The following is a 6,000-nucleotide window of genomic DNA, read 5'->3' as shown; positions in this document are numbered from 1 at the left end:
GGCCAGAGTGGAGTTGCTGCTGGCTGCCCGTCTTGTGGTATAGAAGCTTGCTTCACGTTGTCCTCGAACTGGAGCCAAGTGTGGTACTTTGATCATGTTGGCCACGTAAATAACAGTAAGGCCCTCCTACATCCCTCCTGTGTTGAAGGCTCTGCTGAAATGACAGATCTATCCATGATGGATCCAGGCGAGAGATGAGACGTCTTGCTCTGCTCTCTACTCTGTCAACCAGTCGCAGATGAAATGGGGTGCAGGCAAACCAAGAAAGTGGAGCATACTCAAGGTGAGCGTACTTGTGCCTCGTACAGAATCTTGCAACCCCTAGATACATCGAAGTGCTGTAAGCTTCCTGACTGCCTTGTTTGCAAGATTTACAACGTTACTCTTCCTGGACAGTTTGGGGTCAAATTTCACCCGAAGTATATCAACTTCTCCGGGTACCAACACTCTCCCATTCATTCTTACTACTGCTCCAGCATTACCATCATGGTGCCTAAAACCATCATTTGTGTTTTCTCAGGTGCAAATGTAACCTGCCATCGGTTTCCATAAGCTGATATAGCTCTTAGCTGGTGATTGATGTAGCTTAGAGCAGCTGGCATTTCTTCTCTTGGATAAGTAAATGTCAGTGTACAGTCGTCTGCATATACATGTGATTCTGGGATGAGATGAAGGTCGTTGAAGTAGACATTCCATAATAATGGTCCCAGCACGCTTCCTTGTGGAACACTTGCCCAGTAGGATGTCTTGCTGACTCTATTCCATTGAAAATTACCCTTAGAGATCTACCATGAAGGTAAACACTGAGGAGACATAGTGTAGAGCCTGCAATCCCCAGTGCTTGCAGTTTTGCTAAGAGGCCCTGGTGCCACACTTGGTCGAAAGCACCAGCAGTGTCCAGTGCTACTACACAGCTGACTTTGGATTCATCCAGTGACTGGTGCCACTTAGTGGAGAGGTTTAACAACAGATCAGCAGCAGAGTAACCTTTCCTGAAGCCATATTGACGATCACAAAGTAGTGAGTGGTAGTCAAAAAACTCTGTCATTTGTCTTGAGATTATTGTCTCAAGGATCTTACCAGTGATTGACAGCAGTGGCTCTCTCTCTCGCTCTTTCTCTCTCTCTCTGATCAATGGACTTTATTTCGTTGCATTACTGTTCACTAGCACCACCACCATTAGCACCACCACTGCTAGCACCACCCCTGCTAGCACCACCACTGTTAGCACAACCACCACTTCCACCATCACAATGAATAATCACCACCACTTGGTTTAGCAGGTATGAGGACCTGTGTCGTGATTCGTATGTAATGGCTGGCAAGATCTTCAGCTTCCTACAAGGGAACAACCCTCAGAGTAATATTCAACTCCCGGGCATGATGAATACAGCCATCAATTCTTCATCGGAAACACCCAAGTGTACCAGGAAGTTCCTAGACTCGCACACCTACCTAGCTAAGACACCAGAGATCTACAACACCTACAGGAACACTCAGACGACGTGGCAGTTGTGGAGGAAAAGAATCAGCTGGGATCTTCTGAGGAAGTCAGAGGAAGAGTGTAGAGAAGTGCTTGATAAACTTGGCTACACCATCTTCAACACTCTTAACCGAGCCAGGAACTTGTCGGTATCTTTATTTGTGTAACCAGAAGGATCACGGATACCCACACGGCGAGTGTCTGGGTTTGATTCCCGGCGAGGGTAGAAACATTGGCCGTATTTACACCAGTTGTCTATGTTCACCCATCAGTAAAATGGGTACCTGGGAGTTAGTGGGCTGGTGTGGGTCATATCCTGGGAGTTAGTTGACTGGTGTGGGTCACATCCTGGGAGTTAGTGGACTGGTGTGGGTCACATCCTGGGTGTTAGTGGACTGGTGTGGGTCACATCCTGGGTGTTAGTGGACTGGTGTGGGTCACATCCTGGGTGTTAGTGGACTGGTGTGGGTCACATCCTGGGAGTTAGTGGACTGGTGTGGGTCACATCCTGGGTGTTAGTGGACTGGTGTGGGTCACATCCTGGGTGTTAGTGGACTGGTGTGGGTCACATCCTGGGTGTTAGTGGACTGGTGTGGGTCACATCCTGGGTGTTAGTGGACTGGTGTGGGTCACATCCTGGGTGTTAGTGGACTGGTGTGGGTCACATCCTGGGTGTTAGTGGACTGGTGTGGGTCACATCCTGGGTGTTAGTGGACTGGTGTGGGTCACATCCTGGGTGTTAGTGGACTGGTGTGGGTCACATCCTGGGTGTTAGTGGACTGGTGTGGGTCACATCCTGGGTGTTAGTGGACTGGTGTGGGTCACATCCTGGGTGTTAGTGGACTGGTGTGGGTCACATCCTGGGTGTTAGTGGACTGGTGTGGGTCACATCCTGGGTGTTAGTGGACTGGTGTGGGTCACATCCTGGGTGTTAGTGGACTGGTGTGGGTCACATCCTGGGTGTTAGTGGACTGGTGTGGGTCACATCCTGGGTGTTAGTGGACTGGTGTGGGTCACATCCTGGAACAAAACTGACCTAATTTGCGGGAAATGCTCAGCATAACAAGGGTCTTTCTATATAGTAGTATGTCACTGATGTCAGCTATGGTCTGTATACCTTGTACATGTACTGATATACCTTGTACATGTACTGGTATACCTTGTACATGTACTGGTATACCTTGTACATGTACTGGTGGTAAATAAAGATATATATATATATATATATATATATATATATATATATATATATATATATATATATATATATATATATATACACAGTAGACCGTCGATTAAAACAGTTTACTTTAAAACGTTTTCTGTATTACACTATCGTCAAACTGCGTCATATTTTTAATTTACACTACGTAATATTCAATTTAAACAGTTCTGCTTCTGGGTAGAAAAAATAGCAGCGAAGGCTGGGCGGTGGGATCTTTCCCTGTGTAGTGATTACTAGTAACTAGGCAGTCAGGGAAGGCCCTAGTTTCCTACCCTGCCACCTCAGTACCAGTGCTCGGTATATACTCGTCGAGTGCGGTACATAGCACAGTCTGTGACTCGGGTTGTGGGGTTTTTCTTACCATATATTGCATCTGCCAGGGAACCATGGCACCCAGGAGGCACGCAAGTGATGCAGGAAGTGCCAAGACGAAATTCAAGTCTTGGATTTATGAAGAAAATGGAAATATTAGATAAATTTAAATGTGGTAGCTGTGTAGCGAACATGGCGACAGGTTATAAAGCCTCGGTTCGAATGTTTAAAACGAGTGAAGCAAATATTCGGGCTTGTTTAATAACCCGGGCTGTTGTCTGAGTTACTGACTTGACTGATCTGATTTGTTCATTTGACTGATTTACTGACTGACCTGATTTACTGACCTGACTGATTTACTGAATGATTGACTTACTGACTGACCTGATTTACTGATTTTCTGAATGACTTAACTGATTGACTGAACAACTGACCTATTACTAAATGACTGATCTGATTTACTGACTGGCTTACTGACTTGACTGATTTAATGACAATTGACAGACTTGACTGATTTAATGACAATTGATTTACTAAATTACTGACTGACCTACTGACGACTGATTTGCTGATTTGAATGAATAACCTACTGACTTTGAATGACAATACTTACTTGACTGACCTACTGACTCAACTGGTCTGACTTACTGACTAGACTATCATCCACCTCAGCCCAGATGAGCCTCAGCATCCGTCTCCACTCCTCCACAATCATCCATAAACACCAGAATTCACAATTTAAGGTGAGAAATATTATTACTGTTGCATTTATAACCTTAAACACCAGAAAAAACACTGCTACTAGCCGAGGCTAGTAGCAGTGTTGCTATTGATTCAATACCACTCGTTCGTGGACACAATAATATAAAATACTGCTAGTTGGGCTAGTACAACAATCAGGGAGTAGAATTAAATTAGCTCAGGGGCACCCACACCACTGTATGTCCTCGGATCAAGGTAAAACACCTAGCTCTGCTGGGTGCGTGATTCTTGTAGGATTGCGTAGTCCCGTGGGTTAGAGCGTCATGTGTGATTTTCGCTCACCATGAGGCAGGCCAAAACGACATGGTTTCGAATCCTCGGCTAGTCGCAGTGTTATTGATTCAATTCCACTCTTTCATGGTTATAATATATATATATATATATATATATATTATATATATATTATATGTATATATTATATATATATATATTTTATTATATAATGATGGGGTCCACCTCTGGTGTAAATTGTGGGACCCACAGCCTCGGAGAAGTGGATAAAAAGGCTTCAAGGAAAAATATTTGGATTTCTTCCTGAAGCCGTTTGAATATTCCACTTCCCCTACCACCCCATCTTTTCATATTTATTTTTTTTTACTAATAGGAATATTTTATTACATAATATGGTACAGAAGATTTAAGAGATACATTGTTAATATAAAGGTGACATATAAGGTACATGTTGTTACGTGTGTATCACCGATTATAAGGCGAAAATCTCATCCAGCTCCTCAGAGCTGGGGCGTGTGCCCAAAATACAGCAGGCATTACCCCTTTGAACAGCCGCACTGAGCCGCTGGAACAGAAAACTAGCTGCCCTGGGATCCCTAGTTACCCTGATGAGTCTTTTTCCCAGCTCCTTAAGGAATTTAGATGCACTCTTTCCCCATGAGCCAAGGGTCTCTGAGCCTATGGGAACAAACATATAATGATGGGCAAGTTCTCCATATTTTCTAGACTTTTGGGACTCCCTGAAGCTGGCAGCTGCCCCTCCTTCCTCCCTGGTGTATTGGAGATAGGTATCAGCCAAGGTAGATGCACATGTATAGTCCCACACCACCTGCTTCCCATCTGTCCAGGCTTGAAGGGTGATACCATCTGGACGCTTCTGGCTGCCATCAGATCTGCATAGTTGGGGTGGCTCCCTTACTGCTGGGCATCCAGCTGTTGTGAGGCTCCTCTTGATAATGTTATTAACCTCCTCATGTCTTGCAATCTTTCCCTCGGATTTACGGCACACAAGCCCATGGTACCCGAATCGGTCTGCTGCTTCACTGCCACAAATACACCTGTGTTCGGCGAGAATAGGGGCGGCAAGTCGAAGGGCAACACCGATGCGGATGGTCTGTGGGTCGAGACGTGTGCCAAGGCTGGAGTTGGGAACAGCCAACAGAAAGTCCCCAGCATGAGGGGCTCTCACTGCCAGGAGGCGGGCTCTATCCTTCCCTGACACACTCTGAAGCATTGTTGAGGCAATATTTTCCACTATTGGACCATCCCAGTGCGATTGTTTGTAGTTGTTGGGGGGAGCAGGTCTGGCTCCAGAGCCCGTTAGATTATCCCAGATCATTGCTCCGTCAATGAATTTTTGGTCCTGGACTCCTATCTTGTCCCTAAGATGTTCAGGGAGAATCGCTGCTACAAGCTCTCTGGATGCAATACACGAGGACAGAAAAGCAGGTAACGCAATCTGTGATGACTTGCGGACACCAATGCCTCCTAGTCTGACTGGAAGTGTAGCTTGGTTCCACTGGCCGTCTTCTAGAGTAAGGTTAAGTACTTTCGTAAAAATCTGCCTCAGAATACTGTCATATTCGTGCAGTATAGGGTTATCATATGAAGGTGCACATCTTAGGAAATATGTCAACCTGGGCAGACTCAAGCACTTTGTGAGAAGGTACAAGGCATCGTGGGTGTCCAGATTGCCTATTCGTTGTTCCATTCTCCTTAACTCTTCCAATTTCTTCCTGAGAATTGTGTCAATGGCATTGCTTCCCAGAGGTGCTCCTAGCAAGACACTATTTGTGGGGGCAATGACTGCTGCTCCTGGTAGTTTTGATCTCACTGCATTTATCACTTGTTGACTGACTGAGATGATTTCACATTTGGATGGATTCAGGATGAGACCCATTTCCTGTCCCCGTGTCATTACCTGTGTAAGGTCATGTAGGAGGGACTCTTTTGTACCTGCTAGTGTGCCATCATCTAGGAACCAGAT

The sequence above is a fragment of the Cherax quadricarinatus genome, chromosome 97 (assembly GCF_038502225.1).
Source record: "Cherax quadricarinatus isolate ZL_2023a chromosome 97, ASM3850222v1, whole genome shotgun sequence".
Taxonomy (NCBI): domain Eukaryota; kingdom Metazoa; phylum Arthropoda; class Malacostraca; order Decapoda; family Parastacidae; genus Cherax; species Cherax quadricarinatus.
This window is presented reverse-complemented; position numbering follows the sequence as displayed.